The sequence below is a fragment of the Acartia tonsa genome, unplaced genomic scaffold (assembly GCF_053477335.1).
Source record: "Acartia tonsa isolate MP-2025a unplaced genomic scaffold, ASM5347733v1 sca3, whole genome shotgun sequence".
NCBI lineage: Eukaryota > Metazoa > Arthropoda > Copepoda > Calanoida > Acartiidae > Acartia > Acartia tonsa.
In genome coordinates this window covers 137,501-160,000 of record NW_027649597.1, presented here as the reverse complement: position 1 = coordinate 160,000, position 22,500 = coordinate 137,501, and the positions used below count along the sequence as shown (strand labels likewise).

Below are 22,500 nucleotides of genomic sequence, written 5' to 3'. Positions count from 1 at the left end.
CGGGCCTGCTGGGTGAGAGCCAGCTATCCTAACCACTAGACCATAACGGAAGGATGTATGATGTGTTTAGCAGTGCAAACTTAAACAAAGCATTTTCCAAACTGGCTTTCTCAATTGTACAATTATTTAACCATGTTGGCATATTTCTCAATTATTTCGATACCAGCATCATCAACTTGCCTCCGTGGCGCAATCGGCTAGCGCGTTCGGCTGTTAACCGAAAGGTTGGTGGTTCGAGCCCACCCGGGGGCGCAGGTACCTTTTTCTTGTTGAGCGTAGCAATCAACGTGAACAAAACATAAGTATTGGCAGCTAAACAAACATATTGTCCATGTATCTGTGTATGCAATGTCATGCCATGTGTCTCAGTCATACACATTTAGTCTGTTCAAAGATAAAAATCCGATCTCGGCAGGATTCGAACCTGCAATCTTCTGATCCGTAGTCAGACGCGTTATCCGTTGCGCCACGAGACCCTGTAGTACACCGTTGGGACAGATCCATACCACATTTGCTACAACTCAATATTTCAAACAAAGAATTTGCCTCTCTACCAGCAAGGTTCCTTAGTGTAGTGGTTATCACGTGTCCTTCACACGGACAAGGTCGCCGGTTCGATCCCGGCAGGAACCAAACAGTCTGTTTTTTCTTCTTCTTTCTTGAAGGTCCTCGTTCAAAGGTGAGTCTCCTTCCGCAGGCATGTCAAATAAATACCCACACGCACTGTTACCACTCAACAGCTGGCTCGTTGGTCTAGGGGTATGATTCTCGCTTAGGGTGCGAGAGGTCCCGGGTTCAAATCCCGGACGAGCCCACTTGCTTTTTGGATTGGTCATGTTTGGCCCTAATTTCAGGGTTTCTGCAAATATGTTCCAGTTGTTTTACCTTTTTCTTTTCAATGGGAAAACGATTGGAAAACTGTACGTGCATCTTGACATCGCTAGATGTGAAGGTCCTATGGTGTAATGGTTAGCACTCTGGACTCTGAATCCAGCGATCCGAGTTCAAATCTCGGTAGGACCTGTCTCTTTTTCTGTTTGTTCGTTTGTTTTCGTCTGTCAGGCCACTTTTTCTTTTTGAAATGCTATGCTGCTGCGTTTCCGCTTGGGTCGCCAAGAACATAGCACAGGCCGTGATAGCTCAGTTGGGAGAGCGTTAGACTGAAGATCTAAAGGTCCCCGGTTCGATCCCGGGTCGCGGCATTTTGTTGAACTGTTTGTTTCGCTTCATTTTTCCTGTATCTTGGGCAAAATGTGAGCAGTGAAATCTTTCAGAGGCCTTCTTTTGACAGTTGGGTTGGTCAAAAAAAGTTGAGGCACCACCGAGATTCGAACTCGGGATCTCCTGTTTACTAGACAGGCGCTTTAACCAACTAAGCCATGGCGCCCTTTCTGCTGGTGGGTCCATGAGTGTGCACCTCATACTCGTTGCAGCTAAGTGGGAAACACACCAAAAGGAATGGTCGCCCAACGTGGGGCTCGAACCCACGACCCTGAGATTAAGAGTCTCATGCTCTACCGACTGAGCTAGCCGGGCTGCTTGCAAACCTGTGTGAAGTGGCAAGCTAAGCTAATCCAAGTTATTCTACTGTATGAGAATGCCGCCAAATGTGCCCCCATCAATGGATTGCAGTCGTGGCCGAGTGGTTAAGGCGTCTGACTAGAAATCAGATTCCCTCTGGGAGCGTAGGTTCGAATCCTACCAACTGCGGATAACATTTTGCCCTTCTCTCCATAGGTCATGGGCTGTTTGGGGGGTTACAAAGAGCCACAAATTGTCCTTTCCCTATGTGCCAGCAACGTTGGTTCAGTGGTAGAATGCTCGCCTGCCACGCGGGCGGCCCGGGTTCGATTCCCGGACGTTGCAGCAATTCATTTTGCAAGAACCTGAACCAGAATAGCAAGAGTTCCAACAAACAACATTCAAATGAAATCCGCTTGTCACTGGCGTACTCAAAGATGGAAAATATTTAGTTTTCGAGTACCAATCCTTGCCAGAATAATGCCAGGAAATGCGCAGCAATCGCGTTAACAAGATCCAAAATAAATTGCACTGAAAAAACCTATACTTTTTTCCCATTTTCAAAGTTTGAATTCTGTTGAATTAACTATTGTCTAAGGGATTTATGCATTCTATCGCTCAAGAGGACAGCTGCTGACCTCCAGTGTTCATGGTTAAGTCAAATACACGTTAAAGGTAAAAATTTGCCCCAAACAAAGTATTTTAATGTAATGTACTAGAAAAATAATTTGTTTAACTTAAATCTAAGTTTCAAAATTATTCTATTTTTCTAACCCATTGAGAGACTTTTTTTATGTGCTTTTTGGGAAAATTTTTATGTTTAATATGCATTTGACTAAGCCATGTACACTGGAGGTCAGCAGCTCTCCTTCAAGAATAGTTATTTAACAGAATCAAACTTTAAAGATGAGAGAAAAGTACAAATAAGTATTTTTTTCTGTTGATTTAATGGTATCTGTGCATACAATAGGCAACACCCAAATTTCCCTTTTTCATAAATTTATCTTGAAATATAAAGACATCCCAAAACTGATGGATTGGACTTGTAGAAGGAACCAATTGAGTATCTTAGGTCGAAAAAGGTTTGTGTTTTGAGCATTTGTGACCAAGTAGTGGCCAAACAGTGAGGAAACATATAAAAAGACTTTAGAAGTCCGAGATATTATTTTTTTGTTTTATTGAAACCCAAGAAAAAAATATGATTTTATTAACTTAAATTCATAAAGAGATTTTTATTATTTTACAACGATTGCAATAGATGAAGCATATTTATTATTAATGCACAGATAAAACATAGATGTGAAACAACAATATGAAGGCAGCACTTCATGAGATGGACTTGATTCGAGTAATAGTTGAAAGAACAGCTCAAATTAACTCTCATGAAAAAAACTAGAAACCTTCAGTTTAATTCAACTAATGAGATTTCATGTATGCTCCGATGCGATTCATTTATTGGCTCAATCAGACATTACCTCTCTTTCTTAGTATCTTTATTTTGAAAACAAAAAATTAAATCTTGAATATCTTTATTCCTCCCCAAAATTTTAGGTTCAGTTAATCATTTTTACCAACTATGAACCAGCGGTTGGTTTTATGTGTTATTTATATGGACAGAAAGGTCTGATATGAATTAGAAAACTGTGCAACATCCAGAGAAACATCTGAATCATGTTGGTTTCAATGCCAGACTTTATTAAAGCAGTCAAAGTTACATCAAGTGTATTAAATCACTGTTGACTTAACCTAACCGGGCGGCCAAATGGTCTAGGGGTATGATTCCTGCTTTGGGTGCAGGAGGTCCCGGGTTCAAATCCCGGTTTGGCCCTTGATTTTTCTTTCTTTTTTTTTCTGGATGCAAGGTTGCAATGTGCTAAACCAAAAAAAGTTTCACCTAAGGGGACACTCGGAGTTGAACCAAGGACCTGCCGGACTGCAGCCGGATGCTCTACCACTGAGCTATATCCCCGTGTGCGGTGAAACAAGCAAACAATTGTGGTCAATCTTAGCTCTGCGTTTTGATGGCGATACTTCCTTGAGTGGGAGGGTGGCAGTTGCAGAAAATTAATGCCAAAAGTTGTTTGTCAGAAATGGGATTCGAACCCATGCCCTCATCGAGGACCAGAATTCTCCAGAGCCTACTCCGTATTGCAGAGCAAGGATTATGCCTTGAGTCTGGCGCCTTAGACCACTCGGCCATCCTGACATCTTACTGGCTGGCAAAACAGTTTGCAACCCATCTGGGGATCGAACCCAGGACCTTTGGATTAGAAGTCCAACGCGCTATCCTCTGCGCTAATGGGTCGTGTTGGGGTGCGGGGACACATTTGTGGTCCCTGTTGACGTCTGAAATAAAGAAAAGAGAACAGAACAGAAGAAAAGAATTGGGTTTTAGCAGAGCGTAGTTTCGATCTACGGACCTCTGGGTTATGGGCCCAGCACGCTTCCACTGCGCCACTCTGCTATCCTTGTCTGGTTGAGTCAAACATTTTATGTATATTTGGTTTGCTGCCAAAATAGAGCAGCACGCACACACAATGGACAGGAAAAAGGAGTTTGTCAGCTGTGAGATTCGAACTCACGCCCACAGAAGTGGACTGCGACCTGAACGCAGCGCCTTAGACCACTCGGCCAAACTGACTGTTGACTCACGGTGTAGGCAGCCACAAGCAACAAGCTATGCAAATACACTATATCAATGCAAAGTTTTTAGTCCAACAACCGTGTGTAGGCCCGTTAGCTCAGTTGGTTAGAGCGTCGTGCTAATAACGCGAAGGTCACGGGTTCGATCCCCCTACGGGCCATACTCCTTTTAATTTGCTGACAAAGTGATTTAAGTGCACGTCTGTGCAAAAGGGTAGCGCCCGAGCAGGGGCTCGAACCCTGGACCGTTAGGTTAAAAGCCTAACGCTCTACCGACTGAGCTACCCGGGCTCAATGGTATTGGAGGTAAATTATGTAACCAAATTGCCTTCTATCATAAAGCTGGAGCGATGAAATGCATGTCTCTCAAGCTGTCCTGTCAAAAAGTTGCATTCTCCCCGACCGGGAATCGAACCCGGGCCTTCCACGTGACAGGCGGAGATCCTCACCACTAGACTATCGAGGAATGGATAGACGCCAGGGAAAATGAAAAAAATTAAGCAACATCATGTCCTGGCTTTCTAATGTCGGTTACACTCGATGCTGACACCGATGTCGTTGAGCATTGGTGTTCAAAGCTAACACCGTGTTCGTGTTCCGATGGAAAATATGAAAAAAAGGACGAAAAAGGTTAGTTCCTTCGAGCCGGATTTGAACCAGCGACCTATGGATATCTGCTCGCAGAGTAACAACTACAGTCCACCGCTCTACCAACTGAGCTATCAAAGGTAGCTGTCGGGTGAGGAATTGCTTTGTCAATTTAACCACAGTTGCTGTGCGACCTTTTGATTTCCCGAGACAGAAGATTCAAATACTTGCTTTCGGACATCAACAGCAAGAAGGGGATGTAGCTCAGATGGTAGAGCGCTCGCTTAGCATGCGAGAGGTACGGGGATCGATACCCCGCATCTCCAAGCAACATTTTGCCATAGCTCATGAAACCTGTTCATCATGTATGGAGACAAACAAATGATTGACCCCAGTCTGCCTAGGGGACGGAGATACAATCAAAACAAAAACAAACCGAATAACAGCCACTTCAGCCAACAATAATTCTAAAGTGAGGAAAAAGCTTTGGCAGCGGTGGGATTCGAACCCACGCCCTCGAAAGGACTGGTGCCTTAAACCAGCGCCTTAGACCGCTCGGCCACGCTACCCCTAATGCCCTGAAGCCGACTGCTTGTCTTGTAGTACCTTGTGCTTAATCCCTACGCCATCGCAGCAGAAAAGGATTGACTCATACCGTTGCATTGCCCATCATCAATGTCTACGGCCATACCATGTTGAAAGCACCAGTTCTCGTCCGATCACTGAAGTTAAGCAACATTGGGCCAAGTTAGTACTTGGATGGGTGACCGCCTGGGAATACTTGGTGTCGTAGGCCTAAACTTTCGTTTTCCTTTCCATCACTACACGCATTAGACATATTAAGATCAAAATGAAGTCTGCCCCCGGTGAGGCTCGAACTCACGGCCTTCAGATTATGAGACTGACGCGCTGCCTACTGCGCTACGGAGGCTTGGTGATCTCTGTTGCACAATTTGGAAGCAGTATTGGCCAATTACGGCACATACCATGGCTTAAAAATTCAGCTCTGCGTCAGCCGGGAATCGAACCCGGGTCAACTGCTTGGAAGGCAGCTATGCTCACCACTATACCACTGACGCTTCTTCATGACATGGGCTCCCACAATACCATCCGCCAGTTCCAAATTCAAAGTCACGATGTGACAGGGAAAGGAAAAAATTGTCACTGCCGTGACCAGGATTCGAACCTGGGTTACTGCGGCCACAACGCAGGGTCCTAACCACTAGACGATCACGGCTAGAGACAGTGACAAAGGCACAAATGTTCTAGTGTACATACCACAAAGGCCAGCCTTTTCCGTGATTTCATAACATCCCACCTTAGTTGGCACTATACCACAGAGTTTCCGTGGTGTAGCGGTTATCACATCTGCCTAACACGCAGAAGGTCTCCGGTTCGATCCCGGACGGAAACATGATCCCACGTGGTCTAACGGCTAGGATATCTGGCTTTCACCCAGGAGGCCCGGGTTCAACTCCCGGCGTGGGAAATCTTTTTCTTCTCTAAAAACTGCTGAACCACCAGGATCTCATTCTTTCATGCAAACATCAAGGGCTTCCCAAGTTTCGGCCTGACTCCTCCTAGTTGACAAGGTGGCCGAGTGGTTAAGGCGTTGGACTGCTAATCCAATGGGCTCTGCCCGCGTGGGTACGAATCCCATCCTCGTCGGAAGTTTTGTTCAATTATTGCCTTTTCTTCTCTCGAGAAATTCGATGCTATACCAACTCAACTACACTTGGACAAGCGCACAAGAGGGGGGAAAAAAGTTTTCCGTTACCGGGAATCGAACCCGGGCCTGCTGGGTGAGAGCCAGCTATCCTAACCACTAGACCATAACGGAAGGATGTATGATGTGTTTAGCAGTGCAAACTTAAACAAAGCATTTTCCAAACTGGCTTTCTCAATTGTACAATTATTTAACCATGTTGGCATATTTCTCAATTATTTCGATACCAGCATCATCAACTTGCCTCCGTGGCGCAATCGGCTAGCGCGTTCGGCTGTTAACCGAAAGGTTGGTGGTTCGAGCCCACCCGGGGGCGCAGACACCTTTTTCTTGTTGAGCGTAGCAATCAACGTGAACAAAACATAAGTATTGGCAGCTAAACAAACATATTGTCCATGTATCTGTGTATGCAATGTCATGCCATGTGTCTCAGTCATACACATTTAGTCTGTTCAAAGATAAAAATCCGATCTCGGCAGGATTCGAACCTGCAATCTTCTGATCCGTAGTCAGACGCGTTATCCGTTGCGCCACGAGACCCTGTAGTACACCGTTGGGACAGATCCATACCACATTTGCTACAACTCAATATTTCAAACAAAGAATTTGCCTCTCTACCAGCAAGGTTCCTTAGTGTAGTGGTTATCACGTGTCCTTCACACGGACAAGGTCGCCGGTTCGATCCCGGCAGGAACCAAACAGTCTGTTTTTTCTTCTTCTTTCTTGAAGGTCCTCGTTCAAAGGTGAGTCTCCTTCCGCAGGCATGTCAAATAAATACCCACACGCACTGTTACCACTCAACAGCTGGCTCGTTGGTCTAGGGGTATGATTCTCGCTTAGGGTGCGAGAGGTCCCGGGTTCAAATCCCGGACGAGCCCACTTGCTTTTTGGATTGGTCATGTTTGGCCCTAATTTCAGGGTTTCTGCAAATATGTTCCAGTTGTTTTACCTTTTTCTTTTCAATGGGAAAACGATTGGAAAACTGTACGTGCATCTTGACATCGCTAGATGTGAAGGTCCTATGGTGTAATGGTTAGCACTCTGGACTCTGAATCCAGCGATCCGAGTTCAAATCTCGGTAGGACCTGTCTCTTTTTCTGTTTGTTCGTTTGTTTTCGTCTGTCAGGCCACTTTTTCTTTTTGAAATGCTATGCTGCTGCGTTTCCGCTTGGGTCGCCAAGAACATAGCACAGGCCGTGATAGCTCAGTTGGGAGAGCGTTAGACTGAAGATCTAAAGGTCCCCGGTTCGATCCCGGGTCGCGGCATTTTGTTGAACTGTTTGTTTCGCTTCATTTTTCCTGTATCTTGGGCAAAATGTGAGCAGTGAAATCTTTCAGAGGCCTTCTTTTGACAGTTGGGTTGGTCAAAAAAAGTTGAGGCACCACCGAGATTCGAACTCGGGATCTCCTGTTTACTAGACAGGCGCTTTAACCAACTAAGCCATGGCGCCCTTTCTGCTGGTGGGTCCATGAGTGTGCACCTCATACTCGTTGCAGCTAAGTGGGAAACACACCAAAAGGAATGGTCGCCCAACGTGGGGCTCGAACCCACGACCCTGAGATTAAGAGTCTCATGCTCTACCGACTGAGCTAGCCGGGCTGCTTGCAAACCTGTGTGAAGTGGCAAGCTAAGCTAATCCAAGTTATTCTACTGTATGAGAATGCCGCCAAATGTGCCCCCATCAATGGATTGCAGTCGTGGCCGAGTGGTTAAGGCGTCTGACTAGAAATCAGATTCCCTCTGGGAGCGTAGGTTCGAATCCTACCGACTGCGGATAACATTTTGCCCTTCTCTCCATAGGTCATGGGCTGTTTGGGGGGTTACAAAGAGCCACAAATTGTCCTTTCCCTATGTGCCAGCAACGTTGGTTCAGTGGTAGAATGCTCGCCTGCCACGCGGGCGGCCCGGGTTCGATTCCTGGACGTTGCAGCAATTCATTTTGCAAGAACCTGAACCAGAATAGCAAGAGTTCCAACAAACAACATTCAAATGAAATCCGCTTGTCACTGGCGTACTCAAAGATGGAAAATATTTAGTTTTCGAGTACCAATCCTTGCCAGAATAATGCCAGGAAATGCGCAGCAATCGCGTTAACAAGATCCAAAATAAATTGCACTGAAAAAACCTATACTTTTTTCCCATTTTCAAAGTTTGAATTCTGTTGAATTAACTATTGTCTAAGGGATTTATGCATTCTATCGCTCAAGAGGACAGCTGCTGACCTCCAGTGTTCATGGTTAAGTCAAATACACGTTAAAGGTAAAAATTTGCCCCAAACAAAGTATTTTAATGTAATGTACTAGAAAAATAATTTGTTTAACTTAAATCTAAGTTTCAAAATTATTCTATTTTTCTAACCCATTGAGAGACTTTTTATATGTGCTTTTTGGGAAAATTTTTATGTTTAATATGCATTTGACTAAGCCATGTACACTGGAGGTCAGCAGCTCTCCTTCAAGAATAGTTATTTAACAGAATCAAACTTTAAAGATGAGAGAAAAGTACAAATAAGTATTTTTTTCTGTTGATTTAATTGTATCTGTGCATACAATAGGCAACACCCAAATTTCCCTTTTTCATAAATTTATCTTGAAATATAAAGACATCCCAAAACTGATGGATTGGACTTGTAGAAGGAACCAATTGAGTATCTTAGGTCGAAAAAGGTTTGTGTTTTGAGCATTTGTGACCAAGTAGTGGCCAAACAGTGAGGAAACATATAAAAAGACTTTAGAAGTCCGAGATATTATTTTTTTGTTTTATTGAAACCCAAGAAAAAAATATGATTTTATTAACTTAAATTCATAAAGAGATTTTTATTATTTTACAACGATTGCAATAGATGAAGCATATTTATTATTAATGCACAGATAAAACATAGATGTGAAACAACAATATGAAGGCAGCACTTCATGAGATGGACTTGATTCGAGTAATAGTTGAAAGAACAGCTCAAATTAACTCTCATGAAAAAAACTAGAAACCTTCAGTTTAATTCAACTAATGAGATTTCATGTATGCTCCGATGCGATTCATTTATTGGCTCAATCAGACATTACCTCTCTTTCTTAGTATCTTTATTTTGAAAACAAAAAATTAAATCTTGAATATCTTTATTCCTCCCCAAAATTTTAGGTTCAGTTAATCATTTTTACCAACTATGAACCAGCGGTTGGTTTTATGTGTTATTTATATGGACAGAAAGGTCTGATATGAATTAGAAAACTGTGCAACATCCAGAGAAACATCTGAATCATGTTGGTTTCAATGCCAGACTTTATTAAAGCAGTCAAAGTTACATCAAGTGTATTAAATCACTGTTGACTTAACCTAACCGGGCGGCCAAATGGTCTAGGGGTATGATTCCTGCTTTGGGTGCAGGAGGTCCCGGGTTCAAATCCCGGTTTGGCCCTTGATTTTTCTTTCTTTTTTTTTCTGGATGCAAGGTTGCAATGTGCTAAACCAAAAAAAGTTTCACCTAAGGGGACACTCGGAGTTGAACCAAGGACCTGCCGGACTGCAGCCGGATGCTCTACCACTGAGCTATATCCCCGTGTGCGGTGAAACAAGCAAACAATTGTGGTCAATCTTAGCTCTGCGTTTTGATGGCGATACTTCCTTGAGTGGGAGGGTGGCAGTTGCAGAAAATTAATGCCAAAAGTTGTTTGTCAGAAATGGGATTCGAACCCATGCCCTCATCGAGGACCAGAATTCTCCAGAGCCTACTCCGTATTGCAGAGCAAGGATTATGCCTTGAGTCTGGCGCCTTAGACCACTCGGCCATCCTGACATCTTACTGGCTGGCAAAACAGTTTGCAACCCATCTGGGGATCGAACCCAGGACCTTTGGATTAGAAGTCCAACGCGCTATCCTCTGCGCTAATGGGTCGTGTTGGGGTGCGGGGACACATTTGTGGTCCCTGTTGACGTCTGAAATAAAGAAAAGAGAACAGAACAGAAGAAAAGAATTGGGTTTTAGCAGAGCGTAGTTTCGATCTACGGACCTCTGGGTTATGGGCCCAGCACGCTTCCACTGCGCCACTCTGCTATCCTTGTCTGGTTGAGTCAAACATTTTATGTATATTTGGTTTGCTGCCAAAATAGAGCAGCACGCACACACAATGGACAGGAAAAAGGAGTTTGTCAGCTGTGAGATTCGAACTCACGCCCACAGAAGTGGACTGCGACCTGAACGCAGCGCCTTAGACCACTCGGCCAAACTGACTGTTGACTCACGGTGTAGGCAGCCACAAGCAACAAGCTATGCAAATACACTATATCAATGCAAAGTTTTTAGTCCAACAACTGTGTGTAGGCCCGTTAGCTCAGTTGGTTAGAGCGTCGTGCTAATAACGCGAAGGTCACGGGTTCGATCCCCCTACGGGCCATACTCCTTTTAATTTGCTGACAAAGTGATTTAAGTGCACGTCTGTGCAAAAGGGTAGCGCCCGAGCAGGGGCTCGAACCCTGGACCGTTAGGTTAAAAGCCTAACGCTCTACCGACTGAGCTACCCGGGCTCAATGGTATTGGAGGTAAATTATGTAACCAAATTGCCTTCTATCATAAAGCTGGAGCGATGAAATGCATGTCTCTCAAGCTGTCCTGTCAAAAAGTTGCATTCTCCCCGACCGGGAATCGAACCCGGGCCTTCCACGTGACAGGCGGAGATCCTCACCACTAGACTATCGAGGAATGGATAGACGCCAGGGAAAATGAAAAAAATTAAGCAACATCATGTCCTGGCTTTCTAATGTCGGTTACACTCGATGCTGACACCGATGTCGTTGAGCATTGGTGTTCAAAGCTAACACCGTGTTCGTGTTCCGATGGAAAATATGAAAAAAAGGACGAAAAAGGTTAGTTCCTTCGAGCCGGATTTGAACCAGCGACCTATGGATATCTGCTCGCAGAGTAACAACTACAGTCCACCGCTCTACCAACTGAGCTATCGAAGGTAGCTGTCGGGTGAGGAATTGCTTTGTCAATTTAACCACAGTTGCTGTGCGACCTTTTGATTTCCCGAGACAGAAGATTCAAATACTTGCTTTCGGACATCAACAGCAAGAAGGGGATGTAGCTCAGATGGTAGAGCGCTCGCTTAGCATGCGAGAGGTATGGGGATCGATACCCCGCATCTCCAAGCAACATTTTGCCATAGCTCATGAAACCTGTTCATCATGTATGGAGACAAACAAATGATTGACCCCAGTCTGCCTAGGGGACGGAGATACAATCAAAACAAAAACAAACCGAATAACAGCCACTTCAGCCAACAATAATTCTAAAGTGAGGAAAAAGCTTTGGCAGCGGTGGGATTCGAACCCACGCCCTCGAAAGGACTGGTGCCTTAAACCAGCGCCTTAGACCGCTCGGCCACGCTACCCCTAATGCCCTGAAGCCGACTGCTTGTCTTGTAGTACCTTGTGCTTAATCCCTACGCCATCGCAGCAGAAAAGGATTGACTCATACCGTTGCATTGCCCATCATCAATGTCTACGGCCATACCATGTTGAAAGCACCAGTTCTCGTCCGATCACTGAAGTTAAGCAACATTGGGCCAAGTTAGTACTTGGATGGGTGACCGCCTGGGAATACTTGGTGTCGTAGGCCTAAACTTTCGTTTTCCTTTCCATCACTACACGCATTAGACATATTAAGATCAAAATGAAGTCTGCCCCCGGTGAGGCTCGAACTCACGGCCTTCAGATTATGAGACTGACGCGCTGCCTACTGCGCTACGGAGGCTTGGTGATCTCTGTTGCACAATTTGGAAGCAGTATTGGCCAATTACGGCACATACCATGGCTTAAAAATTCAGCTCTGCGTCAGCCGGGAATCGAACCCGGGTCAACTGCTTGGAAGGCAGCTATGCTCACCACTATACCACTGACGCTTCTTCATGACATGGGCTCCCACAATACCATCCGCCAGTTCCAAATTCAAAGTCACGATGTGACAGGGAAAGGAAAAAATTGTCACTGCCGTGACCAGGATTCGAACCTGGGTTACTGCGGCCACAACGCAGGGTCCTAACCACTAGACGATCACGGCTAGAGACAGTGACAAAGGCACAAATGTTCTAGTGTACATACCACAAAGGCCAGCCTTTTCCGTGATTTCATAACATCCCACCTTAGTTGGCACTATACCACAGAGTTTCCGTGGTGTAGCGGTTATCACATCTGCCTAACACGCAGAAGGTCTCCGGTTCGATCCCGGACGGAAACATGATCCCACGTGGTCTAACGGCTAGGATATCTGGCTTTCACCCAGGAGGCCCGGGTTCAACTCCCGGCGTGGGAAATCTTTTTCTTCTCTAAAAACTGCTGAACCACCAGGATCTCATTCTTTCATGCAAACATCAAGGGCTTCCCAAGTTTCGGCCTGACTCCTCCTAGTTGACGAGGTGGCCGAGTGGTTAAGGCGTTGGACTGCTAATCCAATGGGCTCTGCCCGCGTGGGTTCGAATCCCATCCTCGTCGGAAGTTTTGTTCAATTATTGCCTTTTCTTCTCTCGAGAAATTCGATGCTATACCAACTCAACTACACTTGGACAAGCGCACAAGAGGGGGGAAAAAAGTTTTCCGTTACCGGGAATCGAACCCGGGCCTGCTGGGTGAGAGCCAGCTATCCTAACCACTAGACCATAACGGAAGGATGTATGATGTGTTTAGCAGTGCAAACTTAAACAAAGCATTTTCCAAACTGGCTTTCTCAATTGTACAATTATTTAACCATGTTGGCATATTTCTCAATTATTTCGATACCAGCATCATCAACTTGCCTCCGTGGCGCAATCGGCTAGCGCGTTCGGCTGTTAACCGAAAGGTTGGTGGTTCGAGCCCACCCGGGGGCGCAGACACCTTTTTCTTGTTGAGCGTAGCAATCAACGTGAACAAAACATAAGTATTGGCAGCTAAACAAACATATTGTCCATGTATCTGTGTATGCAATGTCATGCCATGTGTCTCAGTCATACACATTTAGTCTGTTCAAAGATAAAAATCCGATCTCGGCAGGATTCGAACCTGCAATCTTCTGATCTGTAGTCAGACGCGTTATCCGTTGCGCCACGAGACCCTGTAGTACACCGTTGGGACAGATCCATACCACATTTGCTACAACTCAATATTTCAAACAAAGAATTTGCCTCTCTACCAGCAAGGTTCCTTAGTGTAGTGGTTATCACGTGTCCTTCACACGGACAAGGTCGCCGGTTCGATCCCGGCAGGAACCAAACAGTCTGTTTTTTCTTCTTCTTTCTTGAAGGTCCTCGTTCAAAGGTGAGTCTCCTTCCGCAGGCATGTCAAATAAATACCCACACGCACTGTTACCACTCAACAGCTGGCTCGTTGGTCTAGGGGTATGATTCTCGCTTAGGGTGCGAGAGGTCCCGGGTTCAAATCCCGGACGAGCCCACTTGCTTTTTGGATTGGTCATGTTTGGCCCTAATTTCAGGGTTTCTGCAAATATGTTCCAGTTGTTTTACCTTTTTCTTTTCAATGGGAAAACGATTGGAAAACTGTACGTGCATCTTGACATCGCTAGATGTGAAGGTCCTATGGTGTAATGGTTAGCACTCTGGACTCTGAATCCAGCGATCCGAGTTCAAATCTCGGTAGGACCTGTCTCTTTTTCTGTTTGTTCGTTTGTTTTCGTCTGTCAGGCCACTTTTTCTTTTTGAAATGCTATGCTGCTGCGTTTCCGCTTGGGTCGCCAAGAACATAGCACAGGCCGTGATAGCTCAGTTGGGAGAGCGTTAGACTGAAGATCTAAAGGTCCCCGGTTCGATCCCGGGTCGCGGCATTTTGTTGAACTGTTTGTTTCGCTTCATTTTTCCTGTATCTTGGGCAAAATGTGAGCAGTGAAATCTTTCAGAGGCCTTCTTTTGACAGTTGGGTTGGTCAAAAAAAGTTGAGGCACCACCGAGATTCGAACTCGGGATCTCCTGTTTACTAGACAGGCGCTTTAACCAACTAAGCCATGGCGCCCTTTCTGCTGGTGGGTCCATGAGTGTGCACCTCATACTCGTTGCAGCTAAGTGGGAAACACACCAAAAGGAATGGTCGCCCAACGTGGGGCTCGAACCCACGACCCTGAGATTAAGAGTCTCATGCTCTACCGACTGAGCTAGCCGGGCTGCTTGCAAACCTGTGTGAAGTGGCAAGCTAAGCTAATCCAAGTTATTCTACTGTATGAGAATGCCGCCAAATGTGCCCCCATCAATGGATTGCAGTCGTGGCCGAGTGGTTAAGGCGTCTGACTAGAAATCAGATTCCCTCTGGGAGCGTAGGTTCGAATCCTACCGACTGCGGATAACATTTTGCCCTTCTCTCCATAGGTCATGGGCTGTTTGGGGGGTTACAAAGAGCCACAAATTGTCCTTTCCCCATGTGCCAGCAATGTTGGTTCAGTGGTAGAATGCTCGCCTGCCACGCGGGCGGCCCGGGTTCGATTCCCGGACGTTGCAGCAATTCATTTTGCAAGAACCTGAACCAGAATAGCAAGAGTTCCAACAAACAACATTCAAATGAAATCCGCTTGTCCTTGGCGTACTCAAAGATGGAAAATATTTAGTTTTCGAGTACCAATCCTTGCCAGAATAATGCCAGGAAATGCGCAGCAATCGCGTTAACAAGATCCAAAATAAATTGCACTGAAAAAACCTATACTTTTTTCCCATTTTCAAAGTTTGAATTCTGTTGAATTAACTATTGTCTAAGGGATTTATGCATTCTATCGCTCAAGAGGACAGCTGCTGACCTCCAGTGTTCATGGTTAAGTCAAATACACGTTAAAGGTAAAAATTTGCCCCAAACAAAGTATTTTAATGTAATGTACTAGAAAAATAATTTGTTTAACTTAAATCTAAGTTTCAAAATTATTCTATTTTTCTAACCCATTGAGAGACTTTTTTTATGTGCTTTTTGGGAAAATTTTTATGTTTAATATGCATTTGACTAAGCCATGTACACTGGAGGTCAGCAGCTCTCCTTCAAGAATAGTTATTTAACAGAATCAAACTTTAAAGATGAGAGAAAAGTACAAATAAGTATTTTTTTCTGTTGATTTAATGGTATCTGTGCATACAATAGGCAACACCCAAATTTCCCTTTTTCATAAATTTATCTTGAAATATAAAGACATCCCAAAACTGATGGATTGGACTTGTAGAAGGAACCAATTGAGTATCTTAGGTCGAAAAAGGTTTGTGTTTTGAGCATTTGTGACCAAGTAGTGGCCAAACAGTGAGGAAACATATAAAAAGACTTTAGAAGTCCGAGATATTATTTTTTTGTTTTATTGAAACCCAAGAAAAAAATATGATTTTATTAACTTAAATTCATAAAGAGATTTTTATTATTTTACAACGATTGCAATAGATGAAGCATATTTATTATTAATGCACAGATAAAACATAGATGTGAAACAACAATATGAAGGCAGCACTTCATGAGATGGACTTGATTCGAGTAATAGTTGAAAGAACAGCTCAAATTAACTCTCATGAAAAAAACTAGAAACCTTCAGTTTAATTCAACTAATGAGATTTCATGTATGCTCCGATGCGATTCATTTATTGGCTCAATCAGACATTACCTCTCTTTCTTAGTATCTTTATTTTGAAAACAAAAAATTAAATCTTGAATATCTTTATTCCTCCCCAAAATTTTAGGTTCAGTTAATCATTTTTACCAACTATGAACCAGCGGTTGGTTTTATGTGTTATTTATATGGACAGAAAGGTCTGATATGAATTAGAAAACTGTGCAACATCCAGAGAAACATCTGAATCATGTTGGTTTCAATGCCAGACTTTATTAAAGCAGTCAAAGTTACATCAAGTGTATTAAATCACTGTTGACTTAACCTAACTGGGCGGCCAAATGGTCTAGGGGTATGATTCCTGCTTTGGGTGCAGGAGGTCCCGGGTTCAAATCCCGGTTTGGCCCTTGATTTTTCTTTCTTTTTTTTTCTGGATGCAAGGTTGCAATGTGCTAAACCAAAAAAAGTTTCACCTAAGGGGACACTCGGAGTTGAACCAAGGACCTGCCGGACTGCAGCCGGATGCTCTACCACTGAGCTATATCCCCGTGTGCGGTAAAACAAGCAAACAATTGTGGTCAATCTTAGCTCTGCGTTTTGATGGCGATACTTCCTTGAGTGGGAGGGTGGCAGTTGCAGAAAATTAATGCCAAAAGTTGTTTGTCAGAAATGGGATTCGAACCCATGCCCTCATCGAGGACCAGAATTCTCCAGAGCCTACTCCGTATTGCAGAGCAAGGATTATGCCTTGAGTCTGGCGCCTTAGACCACTCGGCCATCCTGACATCTTACTGGCTGGCAAAACAGTTTGCAACCCATCTGGGGATCGAACCCAGGACCTTTGGATTAGAAGTCCAACGCGCTATCCTCTGCGCTAATGGGTCGTGTTGGGGTGCGGGGACACATTTGTGGTCCCTGTTGACGTCTGAAATAAAGAAAAGAGAACAGAACAGAAGAAAAGAATTGGGTTTTAGCAGAGCGTAGTTTCGATCTACGGACCTTTGGGTTATGGGCCCAGCACGCTTCCACTGCGCCACTCTGCTATCCTTGTCTGGTTGAGTCAAACATTTTATGTATATTTGGTTTGCTGCCAAAATAGAGCAGCACGCACACACAATGGACAGGAAAAAGGAGTTTGTCAGCTGTGAGATTCGAACTCACGCCCACAGAAGTGGACTGCGACCTGAACGCAGCGCCTTAGACCACTCGGCCAAACTGACTGTTGACTCACGGTGTAGGCAGCCACAAGCAACAAGCTATGCAAATACACTATATCAATGCAAAGTTTTTAGTCCAACAACCGTGTGTAGGCCCGTTAGCTCAGTTGGTTAGAGCGTCGTGCTAATAACGCGAAGGTCACGGGTTCGATCCCCCTACGGGCCATACTCCTTTTAATTTGCTGACAAAGTGATTTAAGTGCACGTCTGTGCAAAAGGGTAGCGCCCGAGCAGGGGCTCGAACCCTGGACCGTTAGGTTAAAAGCCTAACGCTCTACCGACTGAGCTACCCGGGCTCAATGGTATTGGAGGTAAATTATGTAACCAAATTGCCTTCTATCATAAAGCTGGAGCGATGAAATGCATGTCTCTCAAGCTGTCCTGTCAAAAAGTTGCATTCTCCCCGACCGGGAATCGAACCCGGGCCTTCCACGTGACAGGCGGAGATCCTCACCACTAGACTATCGAGGAATGGATAGACGCCAGGGAAAATGAAAAAAATTAAGCAACATCATGTCCTGGCTTTCTAATGTCGGTTACACTCGATGCTGACACCGATGTCGTTGAGCATTGGTGTTCAAAGCTAACACCGTGTTCGTGTTCCGATGGAAAATATGAAAAAAAGGACGAAAAAGGTTAGTTCCTTCGAGCCGGATTTGAACCAGCGACCTATGGATATCTGCTCGCAGAGTAACAACTACAGTCCACCGCTCTACCAACTGAGCTATCAAAGGTAGCTGTCGGGTGAGGAATTGCTTTGTCAATTTAACCACAGTTGCTGTGCGACCTTTTGATTTCCCGAGACAGAAGATTCAAATACTTGCTTTCGGACATCAACAGCAAGAAGGGGATGTAGCTCAGATGGTAGAGCGCTCGCTTAGCATGCGAGAGGTACGGGGATCGATACCCCGCATCTCCAAGCAACATTTTGCCATAGCTCATGAAACCTGTTCATCATGTATGGAGACAAACAAATGATTGACCCCAGTCTGCCTAGGGGACGGAGATACAATCAAAACAAAAACAAACCGAATAACAGCCACTTCAGCCAACAATAATTCTAAAGTGAGGAAAAAGCTTTGGCAGCGGTGGGATTCGAACCCACGCCCTCGAAAGGACTGGTGCCTTAAACCAGCGCCTTAGACCGCTCGGCCACGCTACCCCTAATGCCCTGAAGCCGACTGCTTGTCTTGTAGTACCTTGTGCTTAATCCCTACGCCATCGCAGCAGAAAAGGATTGACTCATACCGTTGCATTGCCCATCATCAATGTCTACGGCCATACCATGTTGAAAGCACCAGTTCTCGTCCGATCACTGAAGTTAAGCAACATTGGGCCAAGTTAGTACTTGGATGGGTGACCGCCTGGGAATACTTGGTGTCGTAGGCCTAAACTTTCGTTTTCCTTTCCATCACTACACGCATTAGACATATTAAGATCAAAATGAAGTCTGCCCCCGGTGAGGCTCGAACTCACGGCCTTCAGATTATGAGACTGACGCGCTGCCTACTGCGCTACGGAGGCTTGGTGATCTCTGTTGCACAATTTGGAAGCAGTATTGGCCAATTACGGCACATACCATGGCTTAAAAATTCAGCTCTGCGTCAGCCGGGAATCGAACCCGGGTCAACTGCTTGGAAGGCAGCTATGCTCACCACTATACCACTGACGCTTCTTCATGACATGGGCTCCCACAATACCATCCGCCAGTTCCAAATTCAAAGTCACGATGTGACAGGGAAAGGAAAAAATTGTCACTGCCGTGACCAGGATTCGAACCTGGGTTACTGCGGCCACAACGCAGGGTCCTAACCACTAGACGATCACGGCTAGAGACAGTGACAAAGGCACAAATGTTCTAGTGTACATACCACAAAGGCCAGCCTTTTCCGTGATTTCATAACATCCCACCTTAGTTGGCACTATACCACAGAGTTTCCGTGGTGTAGCGGTTATCACATCTGCCTAACACGCAGAAGGTCTCCGGTTCGATCCCGGACGGAAACATGATCCCACGTGGTCTAACGGCTAGGATATCTGGCTTTCACCCAGGAGGCCCGGGTTCAACTCCCGGCGTGGGAAATCTTTTTCTTCTCTAAAAACTGCTGAACCACCAGGATCTCATTCTTTCATGCAAACATCAAGGGCTTCCCAAGTTTCGGCCTGACTCCTCCTAGTTGACGAGGTGGCCGAGTGGTTAAGGCGTTGGACTGCTAATCCAATGGGCTCTGCCCGCGTGGGTTCGAATCCCATCCTCGTCGGAAGTTTTGTTCAATTATTGCCTTTTCTTCTCTCGAGAAATTCGATGCTATACCAACTCAACTACACTTGGACAAGCGCACAAGAGGGGGGAAAAAAGTTTTCCGTTACCGGGAATCGAACCCGGGCCTGCTGGGTGAGAGCCAGCTATCCTAACCACTAGACCATAACGGAAGGATGTATGATGTGTTTAGCAGTGCAAACTTAAACAAAGCATTTTCCAAACTGGCTTTCTCAATTGTACAATTATTTAACCATGTTGGCATATTTCTCAATTATTTCGATACCAGCATCATCAACTTGCCTCCGTGGCGCAATCGGCTAGCGCGTTCGGCTGTTAACCGAAAGGTTGGTGGTTCGAGCCCACCCGGGGGCGCAGACACCTTTTTCTTGTTGAGCGTAGCAATCAACGTGAACAAAACATAAGTATTGGCAGCTAAACAAACATATTGTCCATGTATCTGTGTATGCAATGTCATGCCATGTGTCTCAGTCATACACATTTAGTCTGTTCAAAGATAAAAATCCGATCTCGGCAGGATTCGAACCTGCAATCTTCTGATCCGTAGTCAGACGCGTTATCCGTTGCGCCACGAGACCCTGTAGTACACCGTTGGGACAGATCCATACCACATTTGCTACAACTCAATATTTCAAACAAAGAATTTGCCTCTCTACCAGCAAGGTTCCTTAGTGTAGTGGTTATCACGTGTCCTTCACACGGACAAGGTCGCCGGTTCGATCCCGGCAGGAACCAAACAGTCTGTTTTTTCTTCTTCTTTCTTGAAGGTCCTCGTTCAAAGGTGAGTCTCCTTCCGCAGGCATGTCAAATAAATACCCACACGCACTGTTACCACTCAACAGCTGGCTCGTTGGTCTAGGGGTATGATTCTCGCTTAGGGTGCGAGAGGTCCCGGGTTCAAATCCCGGACGAGCCCACTTGCTTTTTGGATTGGTCATGTTTGGCCCTAATTTCAGGGTTTCTGCAAATATGTTCCAGTTGTTTTACCTTTTTCTTTTCAATGGGAAAACGATTGGAAAACTGTACGTGCATCTTGACATTGCTAGATGTGAAGGTCCTATGGTGTAATGGTTAGCACTCTGGACTCTGAATCCAGCGATCCGAGTTCAAATCTCGGTAGGACCTGTCTCTTTTTCTGTTTGTTCGTTTGTTTTCGTCTGTCAGGCCACTTTTTCTTTTTGAAATGCTATGCTGCTGCGTTTCCGCTTGGGTCGCCAAGAACATAGCACAGGCCGTGATAGCTCAGTTGGGAGAGCGTTAGACTGAAGATCTAAAGGTCCCCGGTTCGATCCCGGGTCGCGGCATTTTGTTGAACTGTTTGTTTCGCTTCATTTTTCCTGTATCTTGGGCAAAATGTGAGCAGTGAAATCTTTCAGAGGCCTTCTTTTGACAGTTGGGTTGGTCAAAAAAAGTTGAGGCACCACCGAGATTCGAACTCGGGATCTCCTGTTTACTAGACAGGCGCTTTAACCAACTAAGCCATGGCGCCCTTTCTGCTGGTGGGTCCATGAGTGTGCACCTCATACTCGTTGCAGCTAAGTGGGAAACACACCAAAAGGAATGGTCGCCCAACGTGGGGCTCGAACCCACGACCCTGAGATTAAGAGTCTCATGCTCTACCGACTGAGCTAGCCGGGCTACTTGCAAACCTGTGTGAAGTGGCAAGCTAAGCTAATCCAAGTTATTCTACTGTATGAGAATGCCGCCAAATGTGCCCCCATCAATGGATTGCAGTCGTGGCCGAGTGGTTAAGGCGTCTGACTAGAAATCAGATTCCCTCTGGGAGCGTAGGTTCGAATCCTACCGACTGCGGATAACATTTTGCCCTTCTCTCCATAGGTCATGGGCTGTTTGGGGGGTTACAAAGAGCCACAAATTGTCCTTTCCCTATGTGCCAGCAACGTTGGTTCAGTGGTAGAATGCTCGCCTGCCACGCGGGCGGCCCGGGTTCGATTCCCGGACGTTGCAGCAATTCATTTTGCAAGAACCTGAACCAGAATAGCAAGAGTTCCAACAAACAACATTCAAATGAAATCCGCTTGTCACTGGCGTACTCAAAGATGGAAAATATTTAGTTTTCGAGTACCAATCCTTGCCAGAATAATGCCAGGAAATGCGCAGCAATCGCGTTAACAAGATCCAAAATAAATTGCACTGAAAAAACCTATACTTTTTTCCCATTTTCAAAGTTTGAATTCTGTTGAATTAACTATTGTCTAAGGGATTTATGCATTCTATCGCTCAAGAGGACAGCTGCTGACCTCCAGTGTTCATGGTTAAGTCAAATACACGTTAAAGGTAAAAATTTGCCCCAAACAAAGTATTTTAATGTAATGTACTAGAAAAATAATTTGTTTAACTTAAATCTAAGTTTCAAAATTATTCTATTTTTCTAACCCATTGAGAGACTTTTTTTATGTGCTTTTTGGGAAAATTTTTATGTTTAATATGCATTTGACTAAGCCATGTACACTGGAGGTCAGCAGCTCTCCTTCAAGAATAGTTATTTAACAGAATCAAACTTTAAAGATGAGAGAAAAGTACAAATAAGTATTTTTTTCTGTTGATTTAATGGTATCTGTGCATACAATAGGCAACACCCAAATTTCCCTTTTTCATAAATTTATCTTGAAATATAAAGACATCCCAAAACTGATGGATTGGACTTGTAGAAGGAACCAATTGAGTATCTTAGGTCGAAAAAGGTTTGTGTTTTGAGCATTTGTGACCAAGTAGTGGCCAAACAGTGAGGAAACATATAAAAAGACTTTAGAAGTCCGAGATATTATTTTTTTGTTTTATTGAAACCCAAGAAAAAAATATGATTTTATTAACTTAAATTCATAAAGAGATTTTTATTATTTTACAACGATTGCAATAGATGAAGCATATTTATTATTAATGCACAGATAAAACATAGATGTGAAACAACAATATGAAGGCAGCACTTCATGAGATGGACTTGATTCGAGTAAT

General features: G+C 44.7%; 84 non-coding genes across 84 annotated transcripts in view; 41 read left to right on the top strand and 43 right to left on the bottom strand.

The window, feature by feature from the left end:
* The window catches only part of TRNAE-CUC (transfer RNA glutamic acid (anticodon CUC)), a 72-nt gene extending 22 nt beyond the window's left edge, over positions 1–50 (bottom strand). The window contains exon 1 of the tRNA in view: positions 1–50. This exon is cut by the window's left edge and continues 22 nt beyond it. This is a non-coding gene — a tRNA (tRNA-Glu).
* Positions 51–178: 128 nt separating this feature from the next.
* TRNAN-GUU (transfer RNA asparagine (anticodon GUU)) lies at positions 179–252 on the top strand. The gene has a single exon. It is a non-coding gene; the product is annotated as a tRNA-Asn (tRNA).
* A 151-nt stretch (positions 253–403) lies between these two features.
* On the bottom strand, positions 404–476 carry TRNAR-ACG (transfer RNA arginine (anticodon ACG)). Its single transcript has one exon. It is a non-coding gene; the product is annotated as a tRNA-Arg (tRNA).
* Positions 477–560: 84 nt separating this feature from the next.
* TRNAV-CAC (transfer RNA valine (anticodon CAC)) lies at positions 561–633 on the top strand. Its single transcript has one exon. It is a non-coding gene; the product is annotated as a tRNA-Val (tRNA).
* Positions 634–742: 109 nt separating this feature from the next.
* On the top strand, positions 743–814 carry TRNAP-AGG (transfer RNA proline (anticodon AGG)). Its single transcript has one exon. It is a non-coding gene; the product is annotated as a tRNA-Pro (tRNA).
* Positions 815–951: 137 nt separating this feature from the next.
* On the top strand, positions 952–1,023 carry TRNAQ-CUG (transfer RNA glutamine (anticodon CUG)). Its single transcript has one exon. It is a non-coding gene; the product is annotated as a tRNA-Gln (tRNA).
* Positions 1,024–1,129: 106 nt separating this feature from the next.
* Positions 1,130–1,202, top strand: TRNAF-GAA (transfer RNA phenylalanine (anticodon GAA)). Its single transcript has one exon. It is a non-coding gene; the product is annotated as a tRNA-Phe (tRNA).
* A 111-nt stretch (positions 1,203–1,313) lies between these two features.
* Positions 1,314–1,387, bottom strand: TRNAT-AGU (transfer RNA threonine (anticodon AGU)). Its single transcript has one exon. It is a non-coding gene; the product is annotated as a tRNA-Thr (tRNA).
* A 76-nt stretch (positions 1,388–1,463) lies between these two features.
* On the bottom strand, positions 1,464–1,536 carry TRNAK-CUU (transfer RNA lysine (anticodon CUU)). Its single transcript has one exon. It is a non-coding gene; the product is annotated as a tRNA-Lys (tRNA).
* Positions 1,537–1,628: 92 nt separating this feature from the next.
* On the top strand, positions 1,629–1,710 carry TRNAS-AGA (transfer RNA serine (anticodon AGA)). Its single transcript has one exon. It is a non-coding gene; the product is annotated as a tRNA-Ser (tRNA).
* Positions 1,711–3,277: 1,567 nt separating this feature from the next.
* On the top strand, positions 3,278–3,349 carry TRNAP-UGG (transfer RNA proline (anticodon UGG)). Its single transcript has one exon. It is a non-coding gene; the product is annotated as a tRNA-Pro (tRNA).
* A 69-nt stretch (positions 3,350–3,418) lies between these two features.
* Positions 3,419–3,490, bottom strand: TRNAC-GCA (transfer RNA cysteine (anticodon GCA)). The gene has a single exon. It is a non-coding gene; the product is annotated as a tRNA-Cys (tRNA).
* Positions 3,491–3,603: 113 nt separating this feature from the next.
* On the bottom strand, positions 3,604–3,727 carry TRNAL-CAA (transfer RNA leucine (anticodon CAA)). The gene is made up of 2 exons: positions 3,690–3,727; positions 3,604–3,648 (listed from the first exon to the last, which is right to left on the bottom strand). It is a non-coding gene; the product is annotated as a tRNA-Leu (tRNA).
* A 351-nt stretch (positions 3,728–4,078) lies between these two features.
* TRNAL-CAG (transfer RNA leucine (anticodon CAG)) lies at positions 4,079–4,162 on the bottom strand. The gene has a single exon. It is a non-coding gene; the product is annotated as a tRNA-Leu (tRNA).
* Positions 4,163–4,251: 89 nt separating this feature from the next.
* On the top strand, positions 4,252–4,325 carry TRNAI-AAU (transfer RNA isoleucine (anticodon AAU)). The gene has a single exon. It is a non-coding gene; the product is annotated as a tRNA-Ile (tRNA).
* A 57-nt stretch (positions 4,326–4,382) lies between these two features.
* Positions 4,383–4,455, bottom strand: TRNAK-UUU (transfer RNA lysine (anticodon UUU)). The gene has a single exon. It is a non-coding gene; the product is annotated as a tRNA-Lys (tRNA).
* Positions 4,456–4,800: 345 nt separating this feature from the next.
* TRNAY-GUA (transfer RNA tyrosine (anticodon GUA)) lies at positions 4,801–4,893 on the bottom strand. The gene is made up of 2 exons: positions 4,857–4,893; positions 4,801–4,836 (listed from the first exon to the last, which is right to left on the bottom strand). It is a non-coding gene; the product is annotated as a tRNA-Tyr (tRNA).
* A 346-nt stretch (positions 4,894–5,239) lies between these two features.
* Positions 5,240–5,321, bottom strand: TRNAL-AAG (transfer RNA leucine (anticodon AAG)). Its single transcript has one exon. It is a non-coding gene; the product is annotated as a tRNA-Leu (tRNA).
* Positions 5,322–5,429: 108 nt separating this feature from the next.
* Positions 5,430–5,548, top strand: LOC145310531 (5S ribosomal RNA). Its single transcript, XR_013876583.1, has one exon. It is a non-coding gene; the product is annotated as a 5S ribosomal RNA (ribosomal RNA).
* A 62-nt stretch (positions 5,549–5,610) lies between these two features.
* On the bottom strand, positions 5,611–5,683 carry TRNAM-CAU (transfer RNA methionine (anticodon CAU)). Its single transcript has one exon. It is a non-coding gene; the product is annotated as a tRNA-Met (tRNA).
* A 76-nt stretch (positions 5,684–5,759) lies between these two features.
* Positions 5,760–5,831, bottom strand: TRNAG-UCC (transfer RNA glycine (anticodon UCC)). The gene has a single exon. It is a non-coding gene; the product is annotated as a tRNA-Gly (tRNA).
* Positions 5,832–5,917: 86 nt separating this feature from the next.
* On the bottom strand, positions 5,918–5,989 carry TRNAH-GUG (transfer RNA histidin (anticodon GUG)). Its single transcript has one exon. It is a non-coding gene; the product is annotated as a tRNA-His (tRNA).
* Positions 5,990–6,093: 104 nt separating this feature from the next.
* TRNAV-AAC (transfer RNA valine (anticodon AAC)) lies at positions 6,094–6,166 on the top strand. The gene has a single exon. It is a non-coding gene; the product is annotated as a tRNA-Val (tRNA).
* Positions 6,167–6,169: 3 nt separating this feature from the next.
* TRNAE-UUC (transfer RNA glutamic acid (anticodon UUC)) lies at positions 6,170–6,241 on the top strand. The gene has a single exon. It is a non-coding gene; the product is annotated as a tRNA-Glu (tRNA).
* Positions 6,242–6,520: 279 nt separating this feature from the next.
* On the bottom strand, positions 6,521–6,592 carry TRNAE-CUC (transfer RNA glutamic acid (anticodon CUC)). The gene has a single exon. It is a non-coding gene; the product is annotated as a tRNA-Glu (tRNA).
* Positions 6,593–6,720: 128 nt separating this feature from the next.
* On the top strand, positions 6,721–6,794 carry TRNAN-GUU (transfer RNA asparagine (anticodon GUU)). Its single transcript has one exon. It is a non-coding gene; the product is annotated as a tRNA-Asn (tRNA).
* Positions 6,795–6,945: 151 nt separating this feature from the next.
* On the bottom strand, positions 6,946–7,018 carry TRNAR-ACG (transfer RNA arginine (anticodon ACG)). Its single transcript has one exon. It is a non-coding gene; the product is annotated as a tRNA-Arg (tRNA).
* Positions 7,019–7,102: 84 nt separating this feature from the next.
* Positions 7,103–7,175, top strand: TRNAV-CAC (transfer RNA valine (anticodon CAC)). The gene has a single exon. It is a non-coding gene; the product is annotated as a tRNA-Val (tRNA).
* Positions 7,176–7,284: 109 nt separating this feature from the next.
* On the top strand, positions 7,285–7,356 carry TRNAP-AGG (transfer RNA proline (anticodon AGG)). Its single transcript has one exon. It is a non-coding gene; the product is annotated as a tRNA-Pro (tRNA).
* Positions 7,357–7,493: 137 nt separating this feature from the next.
* On the top strand, positions 7,494–7,565 carry TRNAQ-CUG (transfer RNA glutamine (anticodon CUG)). Its single transcript has one exon. It is a non-coding gene; the product is annotated as a tRNA-Gln (tRNA).
* A 106-nt stretch (positions 7,566–7,671) lies between these two features.
* TRNAF-GAA (transfer RNA phenylalanine (anticodon GAA)) lies at positions 7,672–7,744 on the top strand. Its single transcript has one exon. It is a non-coding gene; the product is annotated as a tRNA-Phe (tRNA).
* Positions 7,745–7,855: 111 nt separating this feature from the next.
* Positions 7,856–7,929, bottom strand: TRNAT-AGU (transfer RNA threonine (anticodon AGU)). Its single transcript has one exon. It is a non-coding gene; the product is annotated as a tRNA-Thr (tRNA).
* A 76-nt stretch (positions 7,930–8,005) lies between these two features.
* On the bottom strand, positions 8,006–8,078 carry TRNAK-CUU (transfer RNA lysine (anticodon CUU)). Its single transcript has one exon. It is a non-coding gene; the product is annotated as a tRNA-Lys (tRNA).
* A 92-nt stretch (positions 8,079–8,170) lies between these two features.
* On the top strand, positions 8,171–8,252 carry TRNAS-AGA (transfer RNA serine (anticodon AGA)). The gene has a single exon. It is a non-coding gene; the product is annotated as a tRNA-Ser (tRNA).
* Positions 8,253–9,819: 1,567 nt separating this feature from the next.
* On the top strand, positions 9,820–9,891 carry TRNAP-UGG (transfer RNA proline (anticodon UGG)). Its single transcript has one exon. It is a non-coding gene; the product is annotated as a tRNA-Pro (tRNA).
* Positions 9,892–9,960: 69 nt separating this feature from the next.
* Positions 9,961–10,032, bottom strand: TRNAC-GCA (transfer RNA cysteine (anticodon GCA)). Its single transcript has one exon. It is a non-coding gene; the product is annotated as a tRNA-Cys (tRNA).
* Positions 10,033–10,145: 113 nt separating this feature from the next.
* Positions 10,146–10,269, bottom strand: TRNAL-CAA (transfer RNA leucine (anticodon CAA)). Its single transcript has 2 exons — positions 10,232–10,269; positions 10,146–10,190 (listed from the first exon to the last, which is right to left on the bottom strand). It is a non-coding gene; the product is annotated as a tRNA-Leu (tRNA).
* Positions 10,270–10,620: 351 nt separating this feature from the next.
* TRNAL-CAG (transfer RNA leucine (anticodon CAG)) lies at positions 10,621–10,704 on the bottom strand. The gene has a single exon. It is a non-coding gene; the product is annotated as a tRNA-Leu (tRNA).
* An 89-nt stretch (positions 10,705–10,793) lies between these two features.
* Positions 10,794–10,867, top strand: TRNAI-AAU (transfer RNA isoleucine (anticodon AAU)). Its single transcript has one exon. It is a non-coding gene; the product is annotated as a tRNA-Ile (tRNA).
* A 57-nt stretch (positions 10,868–10,924) lies between these two features.
* TRNAK-UUU (transfer RNA lysine (anticodon UUU)) lies at positions 10,925–10,997 on the bottom strand. The gene has a single exon. It is a non-coding gene; the product is annotated as a tRNA-Lys (tRNA).
* Positions 10,998–11,342: 345 nt separating this feature from the next.
* TRNAY-GUA (transfer RNA tyrosine (anticodon GUA)) lies at positions 11,343–11,435 on the bottom strand. Its single transcript has 2 exons — positions 11,399–11,435; positions 11,343–11,378 (listed from the first exon to the last, which is right to left on the bottom strand). It is a non-coding gene; the product is annotated as a tRNA-Tyr (tRNA).
* A 346-nt stretch (positions 11,436–11,781) lies between these two features.
* On the bottom strand, positions 11,782–11,863 carry TRNAL-AAG (transfer RNA leucine (anticodon AAG)). The gene has a single exon. It is a non-coding gene; the product is annotated as a tRNA-Leu (tRNA).
* Positions 11,864–11,971: 108 nt separating this feature from the next.
* On the top strand, positions 11,972–12,090 carry LOC145310530 (5S ribosomal RNA). The gene has a single exon (XR_013876582.1). It is a non-coding gene; the product is annotated as a 5S ribosomal RNA (ribosomal RNA).
* Positions 12,091–12,152: 62 nt separating this feature from the next.
* TRNAM-CAU (transfer RNA methionine (anticodon CAU)) lies at positions 12,153–12,225 on the bottom strand. Its single transcript has one exon. It is a non-coding gene; the product is annotated as a tRNA-Met (tRNA).
* Positions 12,226–12,301: 76 nt separating this feature from the next.
* Positions 12,302–12,373, bottom strand: TRNAG-UCC (transfer RNA glycine (anticodon UCC)). Its single transcript has one exon. It is a non-coding gene; the product is annotated as a tRNA-Gly (tRNA).
* An 86-nt stretch (positions 12,374–12,459) lies between these two features.
* On the bottom strand, positions 12,460–12,531 carry TRNAH-GUG (transfer RNA histidin (anticodon GUG)). Its single transcript has one exon. It is a non-coding gene; the product is annotated as a tRNA-His (tRNA).
* A 104-nt stretch (positions 12,532–12,635) lies between these two features.
* Positions 12,636–12,708, top strand: TRNAV-AAC (transfer RNA valine (anticodon AAC)). Its single transcript has one exon. It is a non-coding gene; the product is annotated as a tRNA-Val (tRNA).
* A 3-nt stretch (positions 12,709–12,711) lies between these two features.
* On the top strand, positions 12,712–12,783 carry TRNAE-UUC (transfer RNA glutamic acid (anticodon UUC)). The gene has a single exon. It is a non-coding gene; the product is annotated as a tRNA-Glu (tRNA).
* Positions 12,784–12,880: 97 nt separating this feature from the next.
* TRNAS-GCU (transfer RNA serine (anticodon GCU)) lies at positions 12,881–12,962 on the top strand. The gene has a single exon. It is a non-coding gene; the product is annotated as a tRNA-Ser (tRNA).
* Positions 12,963–13,062: 100 nt separating this feature from the next.
* TRNAE-CUC (transfer RNA glutamic acid (anticodon CUC)) lies at positions 13,063–13,134 on the bottom strand. Its single transcript has one exon. It is a non-coding gene; the product is annotated as a tRNA-Glu (tRNA).
* A 128-nt stretch (positions 13,135–13,262) lies between these two features.
* On the top strand, positions 13,263–13,336 carry TRNAN-GUU (transfer RNA asparagine (anticodon GUU)). Its single transcript has one exon. It is a non-coding gene; the product is annotated as a tRNA-Asn (tRNA).
* A 151-nt stretch (positions 13,337–13,487) lies between these two features.
* Positions 13,488–13,560, bottom strand: TRNAC-ACA (transfer RNA cysteine (anticodon ACA)). The gene has a single exon. It is a non-coding gene; the product is annotated as a tRNA-Cys (tRNA).
* An 84-nt stretch (positions 13,561–13,644) lies between these two features.
* On the top strand, positions 13,645–13,717 carry TRNAV-CAC (transfer RNA valine (anticodon CAC)). The gene has a single exon. It is a non-coding gene; the product is annotated as a tRNA-Val (tRNA).
* A 109-nt stretch (positions 13,718–13,826) lies between these two features.
* On the top strand, positions 13,827–13,898 carry TRNAP-AGG (transfer RNA proline (anticodon AGG)). Its single transcript has one exon. It is a non-coding gene; the product is annotated as a tRNA-Pro (tRNA).
* Positions 13,899–14,035: 137 nt separating this feature from the next.
* TRNAQ-CUG (transfer RNA glutamine (anticodon CUG)) lies at positions 14,036–14,107 on the top strand. The gene has a single exon. It is a non-coding gene; the product is annotated as a tRNA-Gln (tRNA).
* A 106-nt stretch (positions 14,108–14,213) lies between these two features.
* On the top strand, positions 14,214–14,286 carry TRNAF-GAA (transfer RNA phenylalanine (anticodon GAA)). Its single transcript has one exon. It is a non-coding gene; the product is annotated as a tRNA-Phe (tRNA).
* Positions 14,287–14,397: 111 nt separating this feature from the next.
* TRNAT-AGU (transfer RNA threonine (anticodon AGU)) lies at positions 14,398–14,471 on the bottom strand. Its single transcript has one exon. It is a non-coding gene; the product is annotated as a tRNA-Thr (tRNA).
* Positions 14,472–14,547: 76 nt separating this feature from the next.
* On the bottom strand, positions 14,548–14,620 carry TRNAK-CUU (transfer RNA lysine (anticodon CUU)). The gene has a single exon. It is a non-coding gene; the product is annotated as a tRNA-Lys (tRNA).
* A 92-nt stretch (positions 14,621–14,712) lies between these two features.
* TRNAS-AGA (transfer RNA serine (anticodon AGA)) lies at positions 14,713–14,794 on the top strand. The gene has a single exon. It is a non-coding gene; the product is annotated as a tRNA-Ser (tRNA).
* A 1,567-nt stretch (positions 14,795–16,361) lies between these two features.
* TRNAP-UGG (transfer RNA proline (anticodon UGG)) lies at positions 16,362–16,433 on the top strand. The gene has a single exon. It is a non-coding gene; the product is annotated as a tRNA-Pro (tRNA).
* Positions 16,434–16,502: 69 nt separating this feature from the next.
* TRNAC-GCA (transfer RNA cysteine (anticodon GCA)) lies at positions 16,503–16,574 on the bottom strand. The gene has a single exon. It is a non-coding gene; the product is annotated as a tRNA-Cys (tRNA).
* A 113-nt stretch (positions 16,575–16,687) lies between these two features.
* On the bottom strand, positions 16,688–16,811 carry TRNAL-CAA (transfer RNA leucine (anticodon CAA)). Its single transcript has 2 exons — positions 16,774–16,811; positions 16,688–16,732 (listed from the first exon to the last, which is right to left on the bottom strand). It is a non-coding gene; the product is annotated as a tRNA-Leu (tRNA).
* A 351-nt stretch (positions 16,812–17,162) lies between these two features.
* Positions 17,163–17,246, bottom strand: TRNAL-CAG (transfer RNA leucine (anticodon CAG)). The gene has a single exon. It is a non-coding gene; the product is annotated as a tRNA-Leu (tRNA).
* An 89-nt stretch (positions 17,247–17,335) lies between these two features.
* TRNAI-AAU (transfer RNA isoleucine (anticodon AAU)) lies at positions 17,336–17,409 on the top strand. The gene has a single exon. It is a non-coding gene; the product is annotated as a tRNA-Ile (tRNA).
* Positions 17,410–17,466: 57 nt separating this feature from the next.
* On the bottom strand, positions 17,467–17,539 carry TRNAK-UUU (transfer RNA lysine (anticodon UUU)). The gene has a single exon. It is a non-coding gene; the product is annotated as a tRNA-Lys (tRNA).
* A 345-nt stretch (positions 17,540–17,884) lies between these two features.
* TRNAY-GUA (transfer RNA tyrosine (anticodon GUA)) lies at positions 17,885–17,977 on the bottom strand. Its single transcript has 2 exons — positions 17,941–17,977; positions 17,885–17,920 (listed from the first exon to the last, which is right to left on the bottom strand). It is a non-coding gene; the product is annotated as a tRNA-Tyr (tRNA).
* Positions 17,978–18,323: 346 nt separating this feature from the next.
* Positions 18,324–18,405, bottom strand: TRNAL-AAG (transfer RNA leucine (anticodon AAG)). Its single transcript has one exon. It is a non-coding gene; the product is annotated as a tRNA-Leu (tRNA).
* A 108-nt stretch (positions 18,406–18,513) lies between these two features.
* On the top strand, positions 18,514–18,632 carry LOC145310529 (5S ribosomal RNA). Its single transcript, XR_013876581.1, has one exon. It is a non-coding gene; the product is annotated as a 5S ribosomal RNA (ribosomal RNA).
* A 62-nt stretch (positions 18,633–18,694) lies between these two features.
* TRNAM-CAU (transfer RNA methionine (anticodon CAU)) lies at positions 18,695–18,767 on the bottom strand. The gene has a single exon. It is a non-coding gene; the product is annotated as a tRNA-Met (tRNA).
* Positions 18,768–18,843: 76 nt separating this feature from the next.
* On the bottom strand, positions 18,844–18,915 carry TRNAG-UCC (transfer RNA glycine (anticodon UCC)). The gene has a single exon. It is a non-coding gene; the product is annotated as a tRNA-Gly (tRNA).
* An 86-nt stretch (positions 18,916–19,001) lies between these two features.
* Positions 19,002–19,073, bottom strand: TRNAH-GUG (transfer RNA histidin (anticodon GUG)). Its single transcript has one exon. It is a non-coding gene; the product is annotated as a tRNA-His (tRNA).
* Positions 19,074–19,177: 104 nt separating this feature from the next.
* On the top strand, positions 19,178–19,250 carry TRNAV-AAC (transfer RNA valine (anticodon AAC)). The gene has a single exon. It is a non-coding gene; the product is annotated as a tRNA-Val (tRNA).
* A 3-nt stretch (positions 19,251–19,253) lies between these two features.
* TRNAE-UUC (transfer RNA glutamic acid (anticodon UUC)) lies at positions 19,254–19,325 on the top strand. Its single transcript has one exon. It is a non-coding gene; the product is annotated as a tRNA-Glu (tRNA).
* Positions 19,326–19,422: 97 nt separating this feature from the next.
* TRNAS-GCU (transfer RNA serine (anticodon GCU)) lies at positions 19,423–19,504 on the top strand. The gene has a single exon. It is a non-coding gene; the product is annotated as a tRNA-Ser (tRNA).
* Positions 19,505–19,604: 100 nt separating this feature from the next.
* On the bottom strand, positions 19,605–19,676 carry TRNAE-CUC (transfer RNA glutamic acid (anticodon CUC)). Its single transcript has one exon. It is a non-coding gene; the product is annotated as a tRNA-Glu (tRNA).
* Positions 19,677–19,804: 128 nt separating this feature from the next.
* On the top strand, positions 19,805–19,878 carry TRNAN-GUU (transfer RNA asparagine (anticodon GUU)). Its single transcript has one exon. It is a non-coding gene; the product is annotated as a tRNA-Asn (tRNA).
* A 151-nt stretch (positions 19,879–20,029) lies between these two features.
* Positions 20,030–20,102, bottom strand: TRNAR-ACG (transfer RNA arginine (anticodon ACG)). The gene has a single exon. It is a non-coding gene; the product is annotated as a tRNA-Arg (tRNA).
* An 84-nt stretch (positions 20,103–20,186) lies between these two features.
* On the top strand, positions 20,187–20,259 carry TRNAV-CAC (transfer RNA valine (anticodon CAC)). Its single transcript has one exon. It is a non-coding gene; the product is annotated as a tRNA-Val (tRNA).
* A 109-nt stretch (positions 20,260–20,368) lies between these two features.
* Positions 20,369–20,440, top strand: TRNAP-AGG (transfer RNA proline (anticodon AGG)). Its single transcript has one exon. It is a non-coding gene; the product is annotated as a tRNA-Pro (tRNA).
* Positions 20,441–20,577: 137 nt separating this feature from the next.
* Positions 20,578–20,649, top strand: TRNAQ-CUG (transfer RNA glutamine (anticodon CUG)). Its single transcript has one exon. It is a non-coding gene; the product is annotated as a tRNA-Gln (tRNA).
* A 106-nt stretch (positions 20,650–20,755) lies between these two features.
* On the top strand, positions 20,756–20,828 carry TRNAF-GAA (transfer RNA phenylalanine (anticodon GAA)). The gene has a single exon. It is a non-coding gene; the product is annotated as a tRNA-Phe (tRNA).
* Positions 20,829–20,939: 111 nt separating this feature from the next.
* TRNAT-AGU (transfer RNA threonine (anticodon AGU)) lies at positions 20,940–21,013 on the bottom strand. The gene has a single exon. It is a non-coding gene; the product is annotated as a tRNA-Thr (tRNA).
* A 76-nt stretch (positions 21,014–21,089) lies between these two features.
* Positions 21,090–21,162, bottom strand: TRNAK-CUU (transfer RNA lysine (anticodon CUU)). The gene has a single exon. It is a non-coding gene; the product is annotated as a tRNA-Lys (tRNA).
* A 92-nt stretch (positions 21,163–21,254) lies between these two features.
* On the top strand, positions 21,255–21,336 carry TRNAS-AGA (transfer RNA serine (anticodon AGA)). Its single transcript has one exon. It is a non-coding gene; the product is annotated as a tRNA-Ser (tRNA).
* The last annotated feature ends 1,164 nt before the right edge of the window (positions 21,337–22,500 follow it).